We start from the raw sequence: 25,945 nt of genomic DNA, 5'->3' as shown, positions 1-25,945 counted from the left end.
GACCTTGCTGCCCTGAATTTAGCTCAAACCTTGCAATAATAATATCCCACCTGTCCGTTTTGGACTTTTGCTTTCTAAACTCTTTTAAAGTCTATGTGGTGAACAGCGAGGAATGCTTAAATCCCAGCTCCTCTGCTGCCTGTTTCTAATATTAGAATGGAGGGAGCTGTTCACTTCCTGGAAGCTTCAGCTCACTTTTGTTCTGCAGATTTTCTTTACTTTTTCTTTCTCCGCCCTCCCCGTCGCCCCCACCGCACCCCAGCAGTTGTCAATGAGCATGTGGAAACAATTATGATAAACAGCTTACGATTAAATGCAAAGTATCTCCAAGATTTGTAGCAGTTAAGCTTTCTATTTTAGTGGGTGGAGGGGGGGTGGCGGCAGCAGCAGGGGGGGGTCTACAAAAGGAAAGGGAACGGCTACATCCTTAGCTTTCATTGTTATTTATTGCATTTCTTACCCACCCTACGCCATAAGGTCCCAGGGCGGGTTGCAACCATATCAAGCTACAAGATTAAAATCAGCTAAAGCACTCTAGAGTCAGAAGAATTAATCTGTACTAATATCTCAAAAGTATTGTTTTATTGTTATTATATTAATCCGCCCTTGACCAGAAGGTCCCAGGGTGGGTTATAGCAATATAAATACAGCCTTAAAAACAGTTTAAAACAAACTACAGTAATAGCTAGAGTGAGTTCAGGGCTTTTTCCCCCCAGCTGGAACTCACTCAAGTGGGTGCCGTTGCCATTCTAAGAGAACAAGGAAGGCGTTCATGGTGAGTTCCAGGACTTCTTTTTCTAGAAAAATAGCACTGAGTCCCAGTAGTAGTAGTAGTAGTAGTCGTCGTAGTAGTATCAGTATCCTGCTCCTCTGACTGGGTTGCCCCTGCTACTACTCTGGGCAGCTTCCACCATACAGTCATACCTCATGTTACATCCGCTTCATGTTACGTTATTTCAGGTTACGTCCCGCAGCGACCCGAAAGTACCAGAAAGGGTTACTTCCGGGTTTCGCCTCTCGTGCATGCGCAGAAGCGGCAAATCACAACCCTCGCCTGTGCAGACGCGCCGCTGCGGGTTGCGCTCTTTTCATGTTGTGAACAGGCCTCCGGAACGGATCCCGTTCGCAACCAGAGGTACCACTGTATATGAAAACATAATAAAACATTACACATTCAGGTGTCTTCTAAAGGTTATAAATACAGTCGTAGTCATACCTCGGAAGTTGAATGCCTTGCGAGGCGACTGTTTTGGCTCCTGAACACCGCAAACCCGGAAGTGATTGTTCTGGTTTGCAAACGTTCTTTGGAACCCGAACGTCCAACGGGGCTTCCTGCAGCCAATCGGATGCTGCGCCTTGGGTCCCAAACCATTTTGGAAGTTGAATAGACTTCCGGAAAGGATTCCGTTTGACTTCCGATGTACAACTGTACATAGATATGCGTGTGTCAAAGGCCAAGGTATTGAGCATAAGATGTAAGCTGTACAGTTAAGATGCCAGGACACACATCTGTGGAGAGGGAATTCCAGAGCTTTAGGGGGTATCAAAGAGAATCATGTCCTTTCTAGGGTCAACCCGCCCGCCCCCCCCCGAATCTCTGAGGCTGGTGCAATTGCTAAGAGGGCGTCTTCTACTGCTCTTAACAGCTGCGCAGGTGTATAGTAAAGGAGGCAGTCTTTCAGATATTTGTTCAGGGCTTTAAACACTCATTTGAGCACCTTGAATTGGGTGCTCACGTTGATACAAATACTTCCAACAAGGCTTCTAAGGGGACTTTTTTTTTATCTCAATGGGGATCTGAATTTATTTGAAATGATTTTTGGTATGAACAGTTGTTTTGTATATGATTTTTTATTAGTATTCTATCTTGAAATCGTGTTGAGGTGCTTCATAAGAAGCAATTCATAGATGAAATAAATAAACAATAAAATCCCAGTAACCTGGGAGGTGGTCCATATTCTATCAAAGTAATTGGTGAAGTTCCCCATTGATTTGGACAGACCATTTTCTGGGGAGATGCTCAGCTCTGGGTTTCCTGGATCAAGATGGGAGTTGGACCACGTTTCCTAAAAGACCTTCATTTATTGATTCTGTGCACTATTGAGTTCAGTGGCAGTTACTCTCCGCCACCCCATTTCTGTTTAATAGGATATGCAAATCAAGTCAGAGAGACGAGACGTGCAGGTTCAGAGATGTTAAAACTTCCATACCCACAACATGTTGAAGTTTGTGTGTGAGAGAGATTCATACTTAAGCATTATGCTCTGTTACAGAATGCAGGAGGAAAACTAAGGGGGCAGCCCCCCCCCCAAAAGCATCCCAGTGAGAACGGGACATGTTCAATGGCCACAGAATGTGGAGAGTCTGGGATAGGGCACACAGAACAGTTCCAGCAGATCTCACTTTTACATCTCTCAACATTCCTTCTTAGCTGGCTTTGTTCACTCAAAATCTGTGAGAAATTGTGGGGACTCTCTTATGAACTATTATTGCTCTTGAAAGAATGAGTGAAATGTTTTTAAAACAAAAAATGGTTTAGCTGCTCTTTTCCAGTTCTAATTCCTTCTCCCAAAACATCCAAACTGGGCTTTGTTCTTCTATCCTTAAGCTTTGAAAATACAAATATTTCCAGGACTCATTGTCTACCAAGACAATCCTAATTGAACAAAGTTTTCTTGCAGTTCCTTACATTTGCTCCTTAAATTCTTTGATGAAAGAAAAAGCTGGGCTTTTCTTACAATAAAGGTGGTCCGTTCCAACAATGCTTTCCTAGCTGTGTTTTATAGGATTGCACAGATCTTATTAATCAGTTTCCTGGTTTTTGCCCAGCCCTTATTAATGGGTTTCCTGGTTTTTCAATTTGCACTGTCCAGGATGTGTGTCCGGTTGATATCAGCAAAATGTGCTAATAGAAGAATGATGACATCAGTATCAGGGTGATTTACATCACCAGATTCTGACTGTAATACCACTAGGCCATCTTTCTGCAACAATGCAGGCAAAGCTTGCAAACGAATATTTGAATCAGCTTCCTCCAGATTTGAGCAAAGCAGTTCAAACAAAGGTTTCCCCCTCTTCCATAATTTGGTAACTACCACCCTCCTTTCGATTCCCTCCCTTCCAGAATAGGTGAACAGGGCCAACCCACTCATGAGACCAGGTGAGGCAACCGCCTCAGGCAGCAGAATCCACAGCAGCAGGCAGCAGATCCCACTGACAATCTTTCTCCCCCACCTTGTTCCTGTTGTAGATTTTCTTTCACCCCTTCTTCCCTGGTGGGGAGTGGGGTCCACACCTGTAGTTGAATGTTGGTTTTGCCAGACACTCATTACGACAGTCATTCATTTCTTGTCCCTAAATTCAGCAAACCACGTAGGACGTCTACTCATAAGAACGTCAACACTATAGACAGCTGGCTGTCCTCTGCGTGGAATTTCAGGGATGGGGTTGGGGATGCACACCACAAGTTCTGAGAAAGTTGCAGGCAATTTCACAATGCCTCTAGTTATAACTATTAAGTCTACAATATAGGAACTTCCAGAGAAATATCTTTTGCTGCTATTTCTGAAAGGCTCTCTGTGGTGCAATGAATGAAGTTAGGTTCTGGGGGTTGAACAGTTCTTGACGTCACCTAGTTCCTTAAGTTGCCTAGTGTTCCTTAAATGGAGAAGACATTCCATTCAAAAGTTTATGTCAAAGCTCAATTATGTTTATTTGATTCTGCCAGCAGCAGTGGAGTGTCTCTTTCCTTCTTCGTTTCCTTGGCTTTTCCTGAAATCTTCGACTTAACATTCACGTTTGCAGTTGTTTCATAAAGCAAAGGCACTACTGGCCCAGCACCACCCTTGATCATTGATCACTATGGCAGGACATGATGGGAGTTGAATTCAGAGGACCATAGGTTCCCAACCCCTTCTCTAAAGGTAATATAAAGAAAGCTAACCTGACAACCTGCAATTTGTGTTGTCCCATAGCTCACCCGTCTTTTTCTCACACCAAATAATAGAAATGGGTTGTTTCAGATAACAAGCAGATGTAGCTGCAGCAAGATGACACATCAGCACTGGGATTCAGCAAATGAAAATCTACAAAATAAGAGGCATCCGTTCAGATTTTCACCCATCTTTGGAACAGTATTGTCTGATCACAGTTTAAGTTGGACTGGTGTCAGAACCCAGCACCCTCAGATCCCACTTGCGGGCTTTCAATCAATACCCATGTAGTTGACCACTGTGAGAACAGGATACTGACTCAACGGGCCTCTGGCCTGATTCAGCAGGGCTCTTGTGTTCTTATGAGTTAATGGGACTTGCTTTTAAATGGAAATGCATGTGATTGCACTTGTATAATTAAGATTGGGGTTTTTTGTGTATGAGCACGAAGTTTGTCTCTGTGTGTGGAGAGAACTTTTGTATAACAGAATAGTCAGGCGGTGCAATCCTGTTTGTGTTTACTCAGAAGTTAGCCCCCTGCTCCTAGTAAGTGTGCTTAGCAGGGACAGGAGTGAAATTTGGTTTCATTTGTATTTTACCGAGAGCCTACCTAATCCACACCTCCTTAAAAAATCGACTTGCCTCATTCACAAATATATAATCAACTTGCATCAGTCAGCAATATATAATCAATTGCATCAGCCATCAATCACCATTCCTAGGAATCATGAAAGGTAAAAAAATAAGGAAGTGGAACAAGTTCCAAACCCTTTTTAAAAGCTCTTTGAAATTTTCAAAAGGCAGCTTGCTTTTATATCTTTGCATCTTTCAGGGAGGGAAGGAGGGGTGTTAGAATGATTCTCTTGACACAAAAATAAAAGAGTGAAACTCTGCATCTGTGTACAATTTTCTTCCACAATAAAGCAGCATGGTCTGAGAATACTGTTGCATTGTGGAACCATCATATTAAATACAGGATATGGGCATGAACAGAGTGTATTTCCCTTGCCAGTGAGGAAAAACTATATTTAGTATATATATATTGGAATATATATATTGCAATTAATTTTTTGCACTATATCTCCTAAACTTTTATACCCCCAAGCCCTTTCTGACCCTCTTGGAAGCCCTGAATCTCTGTTCACCCCCCCGCCAGCAACTCCAGCATATCAGTAATGACCACTTGGGAAAAATTGAGCTGAACCATGCAGTTGTTTGAAGGTCGGTCGTCTGAGAGCCCTTCGGATAAAAGAACTGTCTTCTGAAAATGGCTCTCCAAAGGTCTTACACATGTGGAACAGGACCCACTTCCTGGTCATGTCTGGATCTAAGATGAGTTGCCACAGGCACCATAAAGGTAAAGGGACCCCTGACCATTAGGTCCAGTTGTGACCGACTCTGGGGTTGCGGCGCTCATCTCGCTTTATTGGCTGAGGGAGCCAGTGTACAGCTTCCGGGTCATGTGGCCAGCATGACTAAACCGCTTCTGGTGAACCAGAGCAGCGCATGGAAACGCCGTTTACCTTCCCGCCATAGCGGTACCTATTTATCTACTTGCACTTCATGCTTTCAAACTGCTTGGCTGGGCAGGAGCAGGGACCGAGCAACAGGAGCTCACCCCGTCGCGGGGATTCGAACCGCAGACCTTCTGATCAGCAAGTCCTAGGCTCTGTGGTTTAACCCACAGCACCACCTGCGTCCCACAGACACCATACCACCATACAAATAACTGGTAAAAAATAAAGAAAGAAACCAAATGGGCTCCCAAATGCATGTTTTGGGTTAGAAGTGGATTCCAGCTCTGAAAACCTTGAAGACTGTGCTCAATGTTCAGTTCTCAGTATGGGTTAGTGGCAGTGAAGAGAGTTTTTTTTTCCTCTCTCTCTCTCCCCTTCCCCCACTCTCTTTTTTTCATTTAATAGTGAAGTTATTTATAGTAAGTTTCTTCATGCAAGGTTCTTGCCAGAGAAACAGATGTCACATGAATATGTTGTCATAAAAATAAGGGCGAAAGGCTAAGGGAAAATATAGAAAGCACCCACCTTTTAAACATTTGAACTCTGCAATAACAAGCTGGGTGTGTCTACTTTAAAACTGCAACTTGTCCAAAGTTTAGAAGAAGGGAAGGGTGGGAAACTTCTCTGCTTATTAGTTCATAATCTGTTTTGGTTAAAGCATATCTGACGCTGTTTGTGGTTTCATAGAACGAAAGTCACTTCTGGTGTTTTGAAATACAGCTTTTTTAAAAAGGGGGGATTCTTGTGGCTTAATTCATTGTGAATGAATTCTGCAGAATACATTAATCTGTTCAGGGAGAGGGAGGATTTAAAATATGTATATATACTGTTTTCAAGCAATGTTTCTCAGCCGAGAACCTAATGAAAGATGATCCCGATAGCACAGGCTTCGTGCTGACATTTGTTGTTATGAAATCTAATGCTATTTCAGTCTTTATGAATGAGGCGTTCAAGCTGTTTACTGAGGACGCCTCTCCTCCAATCCCATTTGGCAGGGTTTGGTGAATGAAATTCTCTGCCATCGGAATAGAGCAGCAGTAGAAAGAATATAGTTCACCCAGGGGGAGGGAGGAGTCTGGAATACCATAAAATTAGCTGTAGCAGCCTAAAGCCATCTTGAAAATAAGTCAACAAGTATTACCAACTCATATCAGTATTTAATCAGCTGATTCACCCACACAGTGACCTATATTAGTCATTTGCAGCTTAAAATAATAATAAAAAAGGAATCCATTTTTTGCAAAGTCCCTCTGCCTTATCACCTAGAGGCCGTTCTTACTCACCCCCAGAAATCAAGCAAGAGGTTATTTGCAAGTCTGGCTTAAAGCTGGGAAAAGGAAATGTGTCACGATAACGGCAGAAGAGAAGTCACACCAGACCAGAACTGCTCTGCTGAATCCATCCAATGGGTTATCTTGTCCAGCATTCCTCTTTCCCTTGGTAGCCAATCAGATGCTCCCAGGAAGCCTACATACAAGGCACTAACCAGCTCAGGATCTGGTCTTACAGAGATGCCCCTGTATGCACAGTAAACCCAGATGTGGGACCAGGGCTGGAATTAGGTTTGATGAGGCCCTAAGCTACTGAAGGGAAATGGGACCCTTTATATGTCCAGCTGCCCTCTGTCAACAACAAATTGTCACTGTTTTTTGTGTTGAATATATGCTATATGGTAATTTATGATCCTAATAGATATCGAAAGCCATTTGCACATAACAAATAGGAGCCTACACAACACAAAACACTGTTGCTGTATGTAGGTTTTATTTTAATTGTTTTTTATCTTATATTTTGGAAATGTACATCCAGGTTTTTTTTCCCCTTTAAATTTTTTTGGGCCCCCCCAAGAGAGTGGGGTCCTAAGCTATAGCTTGTTTAGCTTATATGTAAATCCGGCACCGAACTGAGTGCCCCCGGGTTATTACCATACATCATTAACCGAGAGGCTATCTTTGAAACGTGACAACAAAAGATGAATTGTCATTCATGAATTCTAGTATTTTAGGGGGGCGGTTGTATTGTATTGCTTCTCTTCTCTTTGGACATGGCCGTATTTATGTGCTGACATTTGTTGTTATGAAATCTAATGCTATTTCAGTCTTTATGAATGAGGCGTTCGCCCCCCCCCCCGACCACATGCAGACCCCACATTAGATATAACTCTATTATACGCTTTTACTGGTTCCATATTTTCAGTTCTTCCTGTAACTAGAGAGAGCCAGTGTGGTGTAGCGGTTAAGAGCGGTAGTCTCGTAATCTGGTGAACCGGGTTCGCTTCCCCGCTCCTCCACATGCAGCTGCTGGGTGACCTTGGGCTACTCACACTTCTCTGAAGTCTCTCAGCCTCACTCACCTCACAGAGTGTTTGTTGTGGGGGAGGAGGGGAAAGGAGAATATGAGCCGCTTTGAGACTCCTTTGGGTAGTGATAAAGCGGGATATCAAATCCATACTCTTCTTCTCTTCCCTTTGGACATGGCCGTATTTATGTGAATGAATAGGTACCAGTCCCACCTCCTGCCACATGCAGATCCCACAGGCCATAAATCTACTGCTACAGAGATGTACTGGTGAACCTTCTGCTTCTGTCCTACTATCACAGATAGTACCCATTTTGATCTTTGCAACAACCCTCTTGGGGTGGTTAGGCCAAGAGATGGCAAATGACCCAAGGTCATCCAGCGAACTTTGCAACTCGAGTGGAGACATGACTCTGGGTCTCCACAGCCTTGCTCCAACTCTCTAAATCACCATTCCACACTGCTTTGAAAAACAGGTGGCAAACAAGCCACTACCACTTTGAATTATACACCTACAAAACCATTTGTGTTCTCTTTTTATATTTTTATGTTGCAAACCGCCCAGTGATCCTTGGATGAAGGGCAGTATACAAATAATGATAATGATGATTACAATAATGCAAAACAGCCCCATATTACTTTGATTAAATAAATGAGGTAGAACAATCTTGCTAATTTTTGCTGCAGTTCATCTGCCCCCAACACATATTTTTGAAAGGCAGGACTGATTGGAATGGCTTGGATACACAATTCTGTCTTCACAGAACAAAACTATGCTTAATTATTTTTCACCCTACTAAAGACTGATGTTTCAGAATGAAAAGCACTGTAGGCTTGTTCACACATTACACTAAACACAGGTGAAAGATCTGCACAAATACAAGTGAAAAAGTATACACTTATTGACTAGTACAGCTCAGTTATGTGCACAGATAGATGAATTGGTGTGAACACCCTTGCTGTAAAAATTATGAAACCCTCATCCAACTTAACTTTCCTTCAGCATGTAGGATTAAATCATGTTTCCATAATACGCATTTTCAGTGACTTGCTGGTATTTAAAATGTCAGCCCTTCCTTATCTGGTACTGAAAAAGGCTCCCTGAAAATCCGTGGGGGTTTTTGAGTGGCAGAGAGCCTTTGTTAGTTTCTCAAAGGGATCCTGAGGTCTGAGAATATCCTCAGGGTGATGTATGGTAAAGCTTTTGGCTCTGCTCCAATGTTTATCCATAACCCCTTTTCTACTTGGGTTATTTAAAAGTTTCCATTTGCATTTGAAAAGGGGTATTAGCATGTTGATGGAGAGCTACAGATCCCCCCCCCCCCCGTCTAATTATGGGTGTGCGAGGGCGGATTCACAGAGTGGAGAAGGTGTGGGCTCTGCGGTCTTCTACTTACAGTACTTGGAAATATGATTTAGACTGCTTCTGCGCCATACAGTTAAAGCACATTACTTCCCCTAAAGAATGCTGGGAACTGTAGTTTGTTAAGGAGCTGGGAATTGTAGCTCTCTGGGGGATAAACTACAGGCTTTGGGTGGGGGGCCATGGGATTTAAATGTAATTTTGATGTTTGGTGTGTACACAGCCTATAGTATGGATGCGGGTGGCGCTGTGGTCTAAACCACTGAGCCTCTTGGGCTTGCTGATCGAAAGGTCGACGGTTCGAATCCCCACAACGCGGTGAGCTCCCGTTGCTCTGTCCCAGCTCCTGCCAACCTAGCAGTTTGAAAGCACGCCAGTCCAAGTAGATAAATAGATATCGCTGTGGTGGGAAGGTAAATGGCGTTTCCGTGCGCTCTGGTTTCTGTCACAGTGTTCCATTGCACCAGAAGTGGTTTAGTCCTGCTGGCCACATGACCTGGAAAGCTGTCTGTGGACAAACGCTGGCTCCCTCGGTCTGAAAGCATGATGAGCGCCACAACCCCATAGTCGCCTTTGACTGGACTGAACCATCCAGGGGTCCTTTTCCTTTACCTTAACAGCTGTTTGCAAAAATCCATGCAATGTGTGTATAGATGCGAATCTAGAAATAATGTCTGTAATTTAACGAGGAATTCCGTATCTCTCAACTGGTGACTCCCCATTTTATGTGACTTCACTGATGCGTGAGGAGGTTCGGAACGGAACCCCCATGTAAATGAGGAGCTGTCGGACTAGCACCTATATCACCCTGAGGAGAAACTTGTGTAGACCACCTTTAGAATCAATCCATGTTATTTGCTAAAGGAGTCCCCACGCCCTGCTCCATTTTGCTCCATTATCTCCATTTACAGAAATAAGTTTTCAAAAAAAGCATTGAAAGGGAATTTAAGAAGCTTGCTTTTGTCCTCCTCTCAAACAGGTTCTGCAGATAACAGTACAAATAACTGCAAAACTTACTTAGTACAGGCGTAGGTGGCATAAGCAGGCCCACTGGGAGCAGAAATCCCAAAATGCTTGTGGCGGGAGGGAGAGAATACCATCTTTTATGACTTATTCAGGTGACTGCCCAAGAGAATAAATTTAAAGTCAATGCATTTAATTGGACCTTCGGAGCTTAGCAGCTGCATAAATAGCATCTTACGGCAATCTGCCTTGCTAATTATTTCTAGCTGTATCATATCAGGGGACGGTGGGGAACTTTGTCAGTTAAGCACCGACCTTGGCTCCGTTTCAGGGCAACCCTGCCCTAGTTACGTGTGTGCTCTTCTCAAGGACTCTGCACAAGGCCTTTCGGAAGAGGGTTACTCTGACCTAAATCAGCTTAAAAGTGCTTAAGAGGCTTGGCTGACTGTCCTGATCAAGCTCAGGCTGTGTTCTTTGCTTGGCAAAGCAGGTGTGAAGGTAGCGCACGATCTGGCAGATAACCGTCGATTGAAGTGTAGTCTCTTAGAGGGCCGAAGCTTTGAAAGCCTTTTCAGACTTTTTCAAGCATAAATGATAGACAAAGGCAGATGATGGTGGTGGTGATAATAATTTATTATTATTATTATTATTATTATTATTATTATTATTATTATTACCCCGCTCATTTGGCTGGGTTTCCCCAGCCACTCTGGGCGGCTCCCAACAGAATATTAAAAGCACAATAAAACATCAGGCATTAAAAACTTCCCTAAACAGAGCTGCCTTCAGATGTCTTCTAAAAGTCTGATAGTTGTTTATTTCTTTGACATCTGATGAGAGGGCGTTCCACAGGGCGGGGGCCACTACCAAGAAGGCCCCCTGCCCGGTTCCCTGTAACCTCACTTCTCGCAGGGAGGGAACCACCAGAAGGCCCTCGGAGCTGGACCTCAGTGTCTGGACTGAACGATGGGGGTGGAGACGCTCCTTCAGGTATACTGTGTAAGTTTCTGGTTCCTTCTCTGTAATCAAGTATGGGTTTAGCAGAATATTGTATCTCTCCAGCAGAGTAATAAAAACTAGCAAGGGAGATGTGACAGTTTTATGAAGGCAGAAGAAAGATAGGTGTAATGAAAATCAGAACGGAAGATTTACCATAGCTTCCATCTGCTAGTGGAAACTGGAAAAATCAGGAACCATTACAACTTTCATCTTTGCATACGCCAGCTTTCTGTCAAAATCTCTTTCAGAGATGAAATTTTCCACAGCGTATCTGTCCAAAAGATAATGTTTGAAGAAACCTTTGAATGTAATTTTTTTCTCCTCCCTGCATCTGGCTTTGAGTTAGTTTTTCCCTTTGTTGTGTGTAAAAAAAGTGTTAAACTGTTTACCATGTAGATAACTCCAAAGGTGGCATTTGTGAGTAATGATCTGGGCAACAGCTGCAACCCTCATTATTTACTTCCAAATATTCGTACAAATTTAATAAATAATAATTCAGCTTCACTGGATGGCCCTGGCTTGTAGTACTGTATTTTGCTTGGTTTGCATCTTAAAGTGAACGCAATTTGCAGTTTCCAGACATATACATGGATGCAGTTAACAATCGGACAGCAGACTTCTCTGAATTCTGTGACACAGTTTGAGTTTTTAAATATATGTGTGTGTGTACAAGTGGGAACGCGGGTGGCGCTGTGGTCTAAACCACTGAGCCTCTTGGGCTTGCCGATCAGAAGGTTGGCGGTTCGAATTCCCGCAACGGGGTGAGCTCCCATTGCTTGGTCCCAGCTCCTGTCAACCTAGCAGTTTGAAAGCACGCCAAAAAAGTGCAAGTAGATAAATAGGTACCACTCCAGCAGGAAGGTAAATGGCGTTTCCGTGCGCTGCTCTGGTTCACCAGAAGCAGCTTAGTCATGCTGGCCACATGACCCGGAAAAACTGTCTGTGGACAACCGCTGGCTCCCTCGGCCTATAAAGCGAGATGAGTGCGCAACCCCAGAGTCGTCTGCGACCAGACTTAACTGTCAGGGGTCCTTTACCTTTTCTTTCTTTCTTTTTTTACAAGTGGGAACACATAGAGAAGCATGCAAAAGGGTGTATCTTAAGTTGCAAAGGCAAACAAAATACAGTGGTACCTCGGGTTACATACACTTCAGGTTACAGACTCCGCTAACCCAGAAATAGTGCTTCAGGTTAAGAACTTTGCTTCAGGATGAGAACAGAAATTCTGCTCCGGCGGCGCGGCAGCAGCAGGAGGCCCCATTAGCTAAAGTGGTGCTTCAGGTTAAGAACAGCTTCAGGTTAAGAACAGACCTCCGGAACGAATTAAGTACTTAACCCGAGGTACCACTGTACATATTTTAGGGGAAAGCTCTTACAAAAATGTGTATCGATGAAATGCATTTTTCATGCAGTTGTCTTTTTTAAAAAATCTGCAGAAAACAGGACAGAACTATGATTCTGCACATTGAACAGCACTAGGCACACTTGAACCCAGAACCCTTTTCTTTGTGTGTTTATGTTAAGAGTGGCACTGCTCTGAGTTTATGGGCCCTTCCTATTACATGGAACTGGCATATACGTACCTTGCTCTTGAGTCAAATTACACTTTTTAAAGACAGGGTATCAAACCAGAAAAGGTGTGTGTGATGAGGAGGGAGAGTTTGCTTTTTTACATAGGCAAGGAGGCATTACGTCACTGGTGGGATGGAAATGGAGAAGTCGAAGGGAGTGGGGCAGGCATTCTTTCCTTCTTTTACAGGAAATGGGTGAAGCCTTGCTTGAAATCATTACTCAGACTTATTTCTCTCTCTCTCTCTCTTGGTGAAGGAAATGTCTCCCGATAGTGCAGGCTATTGGTTTCCTGTTGCTAACTAACAGGGTTTTTTGGCACGGCCAAGAATGGAAAGGAAGGACAAATATTTGTCACCAGGAGACCCTGGGATTAGAAGTAGAACGCCAGCTTGCCTTTGGACTGAAAAGCATATTACATTGCACAGAAGCTTTTAATGAAAAAGCAGGCTGCTTGATAATTAATCGGACATTTTATCCCTGTGGGACATAGAATGGGTGGTGGTAGGGGGAACTGCACGTGTGCAAATGAGTCTTGAGAGCGAATGCTCCCAAGCTTAAAGGACTACAGAAGATTTAAGTGTTATACTGCTATATTAGAGCTGAAGTGGGGAACCTCAGGCCCAGCTCCTAATATCTGCTCTGTCTCACCAGAGTGGTGCATGCTCTGGTAATCTTCTGCTTGGACTACTGCAATGCGCTCTATGTGGGGTTACCTTTGAAGGTGACCTGGAAACTGCAACTAATCCAGAATGTGGCAGTTAGACTGGTGACTGGTCGCCGAGACCATATAACACCTGTCCGGAACAACCTACATTGGCTCCCAGTACGTTTCCAAGCACAATTCAAAGTGTTGGTGTTGACCTTTAAAGCCCTAAAGGGCCTCAGCCCAGTATACCTAAAGGAGCATCTCCACCCCCATCGTTCAGCCCGGACACTGAGGTCCAGCTCCGAGGGCCTTCTGGCAGTTCCCTCCCTGTGAGAAGTGAAGCTACAGGGAACCAAGCAGAGGGGCTTCTTGGTAGTAGCACCCACCTTATCAGATGTCAAGGAAATAAAAACAACTACAGTGGTACCTCTGGATGTGAACAGGATCCATTCCGGAGCCCCGTTCGCATCCAGAGCAGAACGCAACCCACGTCTGCAGGTCACGATTCACCACTTCTGCGCACGATGTCATTTTGAGTGTCTGCGCTTGCGCGTGCAGCAAAACCCAGAAGTAACGCATTCCGTTACTTCCAGGTGGCCACGGAGCACAACCCGAAAATGCTCAACCTGAAGCAACTTCAACCTGAGGTATGACTGTATCTGACTTTTAGAAGACATCTGAAGGCAGCCCTGTTTAGAGAAGATTTTAATGTTTGATGTTTTACCGTGTTTTTAATATTCTGTTGGGAGCCGCCCAGAGTGGCTGGGGAAACCCGTAAAGCCGTTATGAGGGGATTCTTGATACAACAGAATGCAGTAAAGAAAAGGACACAAAATGAGAAAAAAGATAAGATTCTGGACAAAATAAAAGAATTAGAGAAGAAGCTAAGATTAAACCCGAAGTCACAGCCAACTCTGAGAGAAATCAAACTCTATCAAGCACAATATTCTAAATTGATAAATCAGGAAATAGAGTGGAAGGTCAAATTAATGAAACAAAAAACGTTTGAGTCGGCGAATAAATGTGGGAAACTGCTAGCTTGGCAGTTGAAGAGAAGACAAAGATTAAATACGGTTACAAATTTAGAGATTGAAGGAAGAAACATCCAGAATCCTGTGGACATTAGAAAGTGTTTCCAGAGATATTTTAAAAAATTATACACGCAAGGGCCGCAAGATGAGGCTGAGATTAAACAATTTTTGGCAAAAAATGGATTACCAAAATTGTCACAAGAAAATAAGACAATCCTGAACTGTAAAATAACACGACAAGAGATTGAACAGGCCATTCAGAACATGCAATTGGGCAAGTCTCCAGGGCCAGATGGGCTGACCTCCAAGTACTATAAGACATTAAAAGATTACTTGATACAACCTTTGATGGAGGTCAGCAATGAAATTATGGAGGGGAAGAGGGCACCGGAGTCGTGGAAGGAAGCGTTTATCACATTGATACCAAAGACGGAAGCTGAAAAGACACAGCTTAAGAACTATCGTCCCATTTCTCTTTTAAATGTGGATTACAAAATATTTGCAGACATTTTGGCAAGTAGACTTAAAAAAGTTTTAAATGAAGTAATTCACAAGGACCAGGCAGGCTTTCTCCCAGGCAGACATTTGTTTGCTAACACAAGGAACGTTATTGACATTTTGGAACTTTTGCAAACAGATATAAACACAAAAGCAGTTTTAATTTTTATAGACGCGGAGAAGGCCTTTGACAACATTTCCTGGAAATTTATGATGGGAAAATTAAAAGAAATGGGAGTGGGACGGGGTTTTGAGAATGGGATTGAGGCGATATATTCAGAGCAGAAAGCTAAACTGATAGTTAACAATGTGGTCACAGAGGAGTTTAAAATTGAAAAAGGAACACGACAAGGTTGCCCTATTTCCCCTTTGTTATTTATTTCGGTTCTGGAAGTGCTATTGAATATGATTAGAGGGGACCGGTTGGTGGAAGGAATTCAGGTCGGACAGAAACAATATAAATTAAAAGCCTTTGCAGATGACCTGGTTTTGACCCTGCAGGAGCCAGAGTCTAGTACGAAAAGAGTAATACAACTGATTCATGATTTTGGTCGGGTGGCGGGATTCAAATTAAATAAACAGAAAACTAAGGTTTTGGGGAAAAACCTGACAGATACAGAGTCAGAACGGTTTCAGAAAGAGACAGAACTTAATGTGGTTAAAAAAGTAAAATACCTAGGGGTAAACATAACAGCAAAAAATCTAAGTCTATTTAAGGACAACTATGAAAAGTGTTGGGCAGAAATTAAGAGAGATTTAGACAGTTGGACAAAATTGAAACTTTCTTTGTTAGGCCGAATTGCTGCTATCAAGATGAATGTATTGCCAAAGATGTTGTTTTTGTTTCAAACACTTCAGGTTTTGGATAAGACGGAGTGCTTTCAGAAGTGGCAGAGAGATATTTCTAAGTTTGTCTGGCAGGGCAAAAAGCCCAGAATTAAGTTTAAGGTATTAACTGATGCGAAAGAAAGAGGGGGCTTTGCCCTGCCAGATCTAAAGTTGTATTATGAGGCCGCAGCGTTCTGCTGGCTAAAAGACTGGCTACTTCTTGAAGACACTGACGTGTTGGACTTGGAAGGGTTTAACAATACTTTTGGATGGCATGCATACTTATGGTATGACAAGGTTAAAGCAAATAAGGCCTTTAAGAACCATATTGTCAGAAAATCACTGTTTAATGTCTGGACAAAATATAAAGACTTGTTGGAAAACAAAACTCCAAGGTGGCTTTCACCTTTGGAAGCTAAGGCCCGAAAAAGACCCAATATGGAGGCTAAATGGCCAAAATATTGGGAAATACTAGAAAAAGATGGAGACAACTGGAAACTGCAGAGTTTGGAGAAAATGAAGGATAAAGTGCGAGACTGGTTACATTATGCTCAGATTAAAGAAGTCTTTAAAAATGACAAGAAACTAGGGTTCCAGGTGGAGAAATCGAAACTAGAAACAGAACTGTTAGAACCAAAGTCTAAGGTACTTTCAAGGATGTATAACTTGCTGTTAAAATGGAATACACAAGATGAAATGGTGAAATCGGCTATGATAAGGTGGGCGCAGGACATTGGGTATAATATCATGTTTGAGGACTGGGAAAGGTTGTGGAGTACTGGGTTGAATTTTACTGCATGTAATGCTTTGAAAGAAAATGTAATGAAAATGATATATAGATGGTATATGACCCCAGTCAAACTTGCAAAAATATACCACCTGTCTGATAATAAGTGCTGGAAATGTAAAGAGAGTGAAGGAACATTCTTCCACCTCTGGTGGACCTGCCCTAAAGTGAAGGCGTTCTGGGAAATGATTTATAATGAACTGAAAAAGGTATTTAAGTATACCTTCACAAAGAAACCAGAGGCCTTTCTTTTGGGTATTGTCGGCCAAGGGGTGGTAAAGAAGGACCGGACATTTTTTATGTATGCAACAACAGCAGCAAGGATACTTCTCGCAAAGCACTGGAAAACTCAAGATCTACCCACACTGGAAGAATGGCAGATGCAACTGATAGACTATATGGAACTGGCCGAGATGACCGGCAGAATCCGTGACCTGGGAGAAGAGATGATGGAGGAGGACTGGAAGAAATTTAAGAATTATTTACAAAAACATTGTAATTTGAGTGAATGTTAAGCAGGATGCTAGATCATAAATAATTGAGCACCACTAACTTAGAAGATTTAAGATAATAAGTGAGATTGAGAAAATATAAACCTTTTTGAGAATTATAAGATTATAAATACATAGATGGGATATAAGAATGCAAATAAGATAATAAATTGCTGGTAAAAAGTTATAATGATGAAAGTGGGAGCGGGAGATGTGAGGAAGTCCAAAGAAAATGTGAAATTATGTTAAGATATTTGTTATACTGTTCATTATATTTTTTTTTATTGTAAACCCCAATAAATATTTTTTTTAAAAAAAACAGAGTGGCTGGGGAAACCCAGCCAGATGGGCAGGAAAGAAAAAAAGAATAATTATTTATACCTAGTGTCTCTGTCTGGCCCTTCAGACTTGCCCCAGGCCACACCTCTTCTCTCCAGGCCACACACACCCTGCCAGCCCTAATTCCTACGCTCCCTAAGTGTTTTGCCTGGATGGACTATGTCCTTGTGTGTGTGGAAAGGAGCCTACGGTACAAAGTTTAAAATAGATATGCATTACTCCACCCACTTTGACCTCTGGCATGTGGCCACTTCCAAAGATTGCCTGGATGAGAATATGCCCTCCAGTTTGAAAGAGGTCCCTCAGCCATATTTTAGAGGAAGCAATGAAAGTGGGCAAATTACTTCGTAATCAATGAAGGGCAGAGGCAACCAGGCCTTTTCTTTTCTTTCTCTGCTGGGGCTTGTTTTACTGCATTTTAAAAAAACTATTTGCTGTTTCCATCCCATATACTGAAAGCAAACCCATTCTCTGGATGTGGATCCTTGTCTAGTGAAAACGGAACCACCCACACACAAGAGGGAGGTATCAGCAGACTTGGGAAACTCCCGAGCTTTGCAGAAGCAGAGAAAGAGAAACTTCAGATTTTTAAGTGCAAAGGGAATTCCCTTAATGAGGGCCTCTAAAATGAAAATAAAGGCACAGAAAAATTCATCTCAGCATTTCAGATCATTGAAAATATATTTATCTGCATCAAGGTCAGCCTGGATAGCGCAGTTGGTTAGAGCGTGGTGCTGATAATGTCAAGGTTGCAGATTTGATCCCTATACAGTGGTACCTCGGGTTAAGAACGTAATTCGTTCTGGAGGTCTGTTCTTAACCTGAAACTGTTCTTAACCTGAAGCACCACTTTAACTAATGGGGCCTCCTGCTGCCGCTGCGCCGCTGGAGCACGATTTCTGTTCTAATCCTGAAGCAAAGTTCTTAACCCGAGGTACTATTTCTGGGTTAGCGGAGTCTGTAACCTGAAGCATATGTAACCTGAAGCATATGTAACCCGAGGTACCACTGTATAGGACAGCTGCTTCATATTCCTGCAACCAACTCTATGATTCTGTGATTCTGTGATTCTAAGCTGCCAGCTTGTTCTTTATAAAAGTACTTCTATGCCACTATATAATAAAATATCAGGGCAGCGTTCAACATCATATACCATTTTTAAAATACATAGATGATCACTACAGTGCAAGAATAAAATCGTATTTGACACCTGAAAGTCAACAGTGAGGAAGCCTGCAGCATCTCTGCAAAAAGCAGAGTGTTCCACAGCAACAGTAAATGACTGACTTCTAGCTGAGGCCTGTGGCGATCACACAGGGTCCCCGGACGTTTCACTATCTATTGATCCCTGTGCCACCACTAGATTTCTCGCTTCCACCATCCAGGCCCTACCTGGTCAATACTGAGTCCAGTCAGGGTTAAATTGGAACATAAACTTCTGTTTATTTATTGCAGTTTAACAAGCGTGTGGTTTCATAAACGGTATCGGTCAATTACAATCATGGGGTGCCTATCCAGACCTATAACTTCCGCTACCTGCTCTCACTCCCTAAACCACCTCTCCGATATTTACTTGTCTTCCTAGCTCCTAACTGTTCCTGACTCAGCTTATTTCTCTACACTAACTCACCCTACTCACAGACTCTATCCCAATTCACTCCCACTCCAACCAACCACCCAACTCCCAATGAACTCCTCCCTTTGCCCCTCGCAGAGCTGGTTTTATAGTCCCTCTGACTCCACCCCCCTGGGTTCTGATTGGGTAACCTGTTTAACTGTTTCACCTCCAGCACTCTCATATGTTAACATCACAAGGCCTATCAGGTCTCTGTAGCACAGGAGACAATCTGAGCTGGGCTATAAGGGATCAGGCTTAAGGCCTCTTTAGCAAGCATGCACCTGTCATTCTTTTGGATTTCATAGAATTGAATTTACAAAAGCAGGGGGGGAGTGAAGCACAGCAAGTTGCCTCTCTGCCTAAAAATAAGAGCTGCTTTCAGTTAACTTTGACTCTAGGGCTTTTGGGGAAGCAGAGGGGGTGGGTGGGATGAGAGAAGAACCTTCTAAGCTAATTCCGTTTACTGCCAGGTCTGCCAACATTCCCACGGAAAAATCTCCAAATCAGAAGATTATTTTTTTCAGCACAGGGTGGGGGGGAAGCTGCACCTCCCAAGGCCCCCGCCATCACATGCAGCTGACAGTATGGTTAAAGTGAAACTATCTTCGGTTGCAGAGTCATCTAAGGACATGGCAACTCAGTGTATTTATTGTTTCTGCCATTCGTGGACGGCATCCGCCCTCTTGATCTTTCTACCAGTTGAAATTTTGCCACAGAATTAGGCAAACTCGCTCTTTTAACAGTTGCCTCTCTTCATTTTCTCCATTTTCTTTCTTCAGTTCAAAAGCAAGTTTTGGCACAATGAGTGGGTGAGTAAATGGGAGAGGGAGAGAGCTATAGGTCCATCACTGGGGGGCTTGAGATAAAACTGTAGAGGGCTTAAACTACAGGTGGTTTTTCCCCCCCTTGCAAAAAAAAAAAAAAAAAAAAGGCTGCTAAAATGAAGAAAACAGGAGGAGCAGAGTGGTTTTGGACTGTGACTCTAGCTCAGGTCTTTGTGACAGCCGAGAGCCAATTTCTCATTTTTCAGATCTTCGGTTTTCCAATTTCGCATCAGTTTGATTTTATTTTATTTTATGAAGTCCTCATGAAAATTCACCTGCATTTGAATGTGAAATTCTCCCAAGAAACCCCTATTTTTGCAAGCAATTTTAACAACAATGCATTTTTGTTATGTTGATTTCACTAATATATGAATGTGTGTGCACATTCCTCCCTAATGCCCCTAACATATGCATGTGCACATGTAATTCTCTGGTTGGAGACCGGCATTGCAAAATTCAGAGAAGCGTGACTGGCAAATGACAGCTGAGTTTTGGCTTGTGTGTTGCTTTGAAAAGCACACTTAATCAAATTTCTCTCCCATCCAGAGTGTGAGATAATGGTTAAGATGACAGGAAGGGCTGTCTTGTGGCCTTCCAGCATCAGTTGCATCGCTCAAAATGGCCATTGGTCAGGGCTGATGGGACTTGTAGTCTGGCAACATGTTGAGGGGCCTTAAGAGCTACAATTCCCAGGGAATCAATCCTTCTTCCCAGGGAACTCTGGGAATTGTAGCTTTGTGAGTGGAACAGGGGTCTCCTAACAATTCTCAGCATCATGAACAAACCACAGTTTCCAGAATTATTTGAGGGAAGCCTTAACAGTTTAATTTGGTGCTAAATGTTCACAGCAGGTGGCAAAGTAAAGGCAGAGGGCCTTTTCAGTAGTGGCACCCGCCCTGTGGAATGCCCTCCCACCAGATGTCAAGGAAATAAACAACTTTATGACTTTTAGAAGACATCTGAAGGCAGCCCTGTTTAGGGAAGTTTTTAATGACTGATATTTTATTGTTTTTAATATCCTGTTGGAAACCGCCCAGTGTGGCTGGGGAGGCCCGGCCAAATAGGTGGGGTATGAGTACTATTATTATTAAGCAGGAAATTGATTCCCTCCCCATTCTCAAAACCACTGGAAAGCTTCTATTTATCCATCTTTCTAGCTTCTGAAGGCACTGTTCCCACACTTCTTGACAGCCTAGAACAGGCATCCCCAGCCTTCAGCCATCCAGATGTTTTGCACTACGATTCCCATCATCCCTGACCACTGGTCCTGTTAGCTAGGGATCATGGGAGTTGTAAGCCAAAACATCTGGAGGGCCGCAGGTTGGGGATGCCTGGCCTAGAAGCTTGCTTTTAAAAAGTATGCATATTTGAACACCTAGATTTTCATTCAGGAAGTTGAATTCTGTAGTTGAAATATTTCTGGCGCACATACATAGCCCTGACTGCAACAGTTTGGTGATTAACTGCTAACACACCTGTAATAAAAATAAAAATATGCAAGGTAGTCCTCTAGCCTTAATATGGATTGCTTCACACGTTCATAACTCACTTTGGGGAAACAATTGTATACAATTTTAACAGTTCCTATCTTTCTGTGAAGTAGATCAGGTTAACCCCCACCCACAAATAATTTCTGAAGAAATAGTAGCATCTGGATTCAGTACAGTCTCATTCTCTCCCACCCACCCCACAACAAACAGAGGGGCATACACTTGTAGCAATTAAGACAGGAAGAAAAAAAGTCAGCATGCAGATCTGCTTGCAATAATGAGAATATTCTAAAATCTTTCTTTAAGTCACCAGCAGCTACATTCCTGCAGACTTCTAAATTTTGAGTTCATTAACCATTTTTTCATTATTATTTTTTTTAAGCATTCGCTGCTTAGAACTTCTTGAACCAATGACAGCAGCCCAGAGCTGGCTCCTCGACGCCCACAGAGATTCCCCAAACCCGCTTGCCAGCTCTTTAAGCGAAGAGATTTGTTGCAGGGCCTAAAGCTGCAAACTGTGCCTTTTCCCCTTTTGCTGAGTTCTCCTCCAGGCCGGAGCGCACAGAAAATGGAATTCAAAAGCTGTTCCAAGCCACCCTGTGCAGACAGCACTCCAAAGAACAGCTTATCCCCGCGCAACATTTGCTGGAGTGTGTTTGTGCACACACGCACAATTTTAGCAGTAGCTGGGCAAAGGGAACACCTCTGTGTACTGAAGTGCAACAGATGGTTAAAAAAAAAAAGCACTGGGAAAAAGGGGTAGGAGTGTCGAAACCTGTATAGACGCTTCCCCATGGCCCAGAGGATTTCCTTCATTAATAAGTAGGGACCGAAATCTTGCTTTTATGCCATGAAAGCAAATCTTGGCTCCAAAGACTTCAGTGCGCGTACACACACACACACACGGTGGGGAGAGCTGAACACTTGAGAAGCCTTCAAACCATGACTTCAGCAGGAAATTAGTGGGAAGGGGAAGGGTGTGGTCTGACAGGCCCACAAACACACTTACTTCTAGGAAAACCTCCGAGCTTGGGCAAGAAGCATTTTCCCCCCTCCAAAACTGCTTCTTCTAAAAGCATTTCTTTCTTTCCTTTCTTTCTTTAAAAAAATGCTTTAAGCACCAACTCTTTAAATACAGCCGGCCCTATCATTAGGTAGAAGCCTAAGACAGCTAAATTTTGGATGCACGAAAGAGGAGGATATAGTCGTTTAATGTATTGTTGTGTTTTTACAGCCAGGGAAAAAGGAATAGGTGCACTGAGGATTTTATGCCAAAGTAACTTGTCCAATTCCTAGGTAACCTTGATAGGGAGGGGGGGTGGAAGGCTCTGCTAGCTAGTCAGGCTGCAAAATGTCTTAGGCCCTGGTTATAACAAAGCCATGTTAAGTAGCATTAACTCACGCGACAATTTCAAAGCAGTGATCGGGAAGGAGGACATTTAGTTTCTTTAAATCAAGGGGTTGCCTTTGATGTTGGTCCTACTCTAAAGTAGACCTATGGAAAATACTGGAACATGACTAACTGGATACAATTTTAATAATGGGCCTAAACTGAGGAGAATGAAGCTGGATGCAACCCAAGATTTATACACCTGTTTTTCTCCTCCAACAACTTCAGCCCTCCAGATGTTTTTGGCCTACAACTCCCATGATCCCTAGCTAGCAGAACCAGTGGTCAGGGATGCTGGGAACTGTAGTCTCAAAACATCTGGAGGGCCAAAATTGAGGAAGCCTGGCCTAGTCAGCAGTAGCTAACATCAGTTCAAACGACCTAAAAACAACAATAAAAGAACCAATTAATAGTCACATCAAAAACAGGGGGAGGGGGGAAATCAACAGCAGTTATAAAACACCAAGGAAGGAAGGAACATACAATTAAAATAAAAATCTAAACAACAGAAAAATCAAGAGTTTTCAAGCAGTAACAGCTATGCCCTCAATTCACAGTTGGGGGCAGTAGTGTTTCTGAATATGAGTTGCAGGGGACCACAGGAGGGGGTGAATGCTTTGGTGCTTGAATCCTGCTTACTGGTTTCCCACAGGCACCTGTGAGAACAGGATGCTAGACTAGGTGGGCCATGGGCCTGATCCAGCAAGTGCCTTTTTTTGTGTTTATTGTGACTTCATGATGTTTTATGCTCATGATGGTTTTGGGGCTGTCCTACGCGATCCCGCTTTCAATGCAAAGGTTTGGGGGCAGACATAATGCTTGGTTTTCCAGCCTGTCCCTCATCTCCCTTCTGAAATCCTGACGCCGTTTATACCACAGATGCCCTCGACCCCTCAGACCCCCACCTCACCCCGATGGTGCCTCTGTTATGGTGAAAGGGTCCCTTGCAGACATCAACAATTCAGCAATGTTTGGGAAGCGTCACGGAACAGATGGCAAAGCACAATGTTGTGGGGGTGGTCTAGTATAAACCCACATGGGACGCAGGAGGCGCTGTGGTCTAAAGCACAGAGCCTCTTGGGCTTGCCGATCAGAAGGTCGGTGATTCGAATCCCCATGACGGAGTGAGAGCCCACTGCTCTGTCCCAGCTCCTGCCAACCGAGCAGTTCGAAAGCACGCCGGTGCAAGTAGATAAATAGGTACCGCTGTGGCGGGAAGGTAAACGGCATTTCCGTGCACTCTAGTTTCCGTCACAGTGTCCCACTGCGCCAGAAGTGGTTTAGTCCTGCTGGCCACATGACCCAGAAAGCTGTCTGTGGACAAACGCCGGCTCCCTCGGCCTGAAAGCGAGATGAATGCCGCAACCCCATAGTCGCCTTTAACTGGACTTAACCGTCCTGGGGGCCTTTAACTTTTTTTTTACCTTTATAACCCCACCATTATGGCATCATTAGCATGTTACAGAACACCTGCAAAAAAACACTTGGCTGGAAGGGCCCCATCGCATAGCAGTAGGGAAAGAAAAAAATGGCAGCAGGGGCAAGAGTGGCAATGAGGGCAAGCCTGCTAAGGATACACCAACTGCTGCCCAAGGTGGGCTTGCAGTGAGCTCTGATCCGCTGACTGGCACTAGCTTCCTGGGATCTGTGTGTCGCAGTTCTTGATGGGAAACTACCTAAAGTGTGCTTTCAGCAACCCCCTAGGAAGGCATATGTACATGCAAGTATTCCTTTGCATGGAGGTGGCCAACTCCCAAAAGACTGCAATCTACTTACAGAATTAAAAACTGGCTGTTAAGTTGTGGGTGAACGTATCAGATGACACAGCGATTCTTCAAACAGCTCTTGTTTATTCACAGGCCCAGAACAGAACTGGACTGAAGGGTTCAGCCAACCTGCTTATATAGAGCTCCAGTACAAAGCAACAGTAACAACTTTCTGTAACTATCCAATCACTGAACGTCACTTTCAATTCCTTATTTGCATATGTGGACCTGAGTGAAAACTATCTACAGTATCCCCCTGCTGGCCCAGGGTGAGAACTTCAGTACATAACACCGGTAGTGAGCTTTTTTTAGAGAGGAGGAAAGCCCCGTTTTTAAGGGTTTTTTAGGGGGAAAGGGGATCAGAAACTCACCAACAGATCGCTGGGGAAACAAACACCCTCACTGAGTAAACTCTGTCTTCCATTCTGCAGATCGACAGTGGAGGGTGGGGAGAGAGGGCGGGGCTGGATTCTATTTTTAAAACGCTAAGGAAAGGGACCCAGCGATCGACCGCGATCTACCAAAACCTCACGGAGATCTACCAGTAGATTGCAATCGACTTGTTGAACATCCCTGCTTTGCATGAATTCAAGCCTGCAACACAATAGGCTCTTTGTGTCTGCAGATACTGTGCACCCACAAAGGATTTAAAAAACAAACAAGAAGACCTCTGGGTCATCTAACGTCGTGTCAGGTGATTGACAGGCAGGTGTCAGATTGACAGGCCCACCTGTCAGAATGGCCCACGAGGGGCTTGGGATGGGGGAGCAGTCAAAGTGGCTCACCAGCTGGAAAAGGTTTTAGGCAACATTGGCATTGATCATAGTGAATGTCTTTAAACCAATTTGATTAGAAGTTGCCATATGAGCTTTGGCATATGGCGATTAATGAATTCAAGAAATACAGTGGTACCTCGGGTTACAGACGCTTCAGGTTACAGACTCCACTAACCCAGAAATAGTACCTCGGGTTACGAACTTTGCTTCAGGATGAGAACAGAAATCGTGCAGCGGTGGCATTGGGAGGCCCCATTAGCTAAAGTGGTGCTTCAGGTTAAGAACAGTTTCAGGTTAAGAACAGACCTCCAGAACGAATTAAGTTCTTAACCCGAGGTACCACTGTAATAAACTGTGTAAAGAGAAGCAGCTAATACTTCTGGGATTGCCATCAGCCTGGGAGTCCCATTCCAGACCACTCTTCACATGCCTGTCTGCTCACCCTCTCGCCATGGGGAAATCTTACGGCACAACTAATGTATAGTTAGCCATAGCAATTTGTTCTTCTCCAAGGCTCCTGGAATCCACTGCTCCCTAAGGGCAAAGCAGTGGCAGAAAGGGTTGTAACAGGGTCCTCTGGCTGACTGCAGAATAACTGGTTCCTACAGTGGTGAAATAAGGGACGCGGGTGGTGCTGTGGGTTAAACCACAGAGCCTAGGACTTGCCGATCAGAAGGTCGGTGGTTCGAATCCCTGCGACGGGGTGAGCTCCTGTTGCTCGGTCCCTGCTCCTGCCAACCTAGCAGTTCAAAAGCACGTCAAAGTGCAAGTAGATAAATAGGTACCGCTCCGGCGGGAAGGTAAACGGCGTTTCCGT

General features: G+C 43.7%; 1 long non-coding RNA gene across 1 annotated transcript; it reads right to left on the bottom strand.

Annotated features, from left to right (window-relative positions):
* Positions 1-567: 567 nt before the first annotated feature.
* On the bottom strand, positions 568-4,766 carry LOC308462784. The gene is made up of 2 exons (XR_013979352.1): positions 3,980-4,766; positions 568-1,141 (listed from the first exon to the last, which is right to left on the bottom strand). It is a non-coding gene; the product is annotated as an uncharacterized lncRNA (long non-coding RNA).
* Between the last annotated feature and the right edge of the window lie 21,179 nt (positions 4,767-25,945).

Source organism: Podarcis pityusensis (assembly GCF_964106645.2).
Source record: "Podarcis pityusensis genome assembly, chromosome: 14".
Classification (NCBI taxonomy): domain Eukaryota; kingdom Metazoa; phylum Chordata; class Lepidosauria; order Squamata; family Lacertidae; genus Podarcis; species Podarcis pityusensis.
Note: the sequence above shows the minus strand (reverse complement) of the source record. Positions and strands in the feature narration are given on the sequence as shown.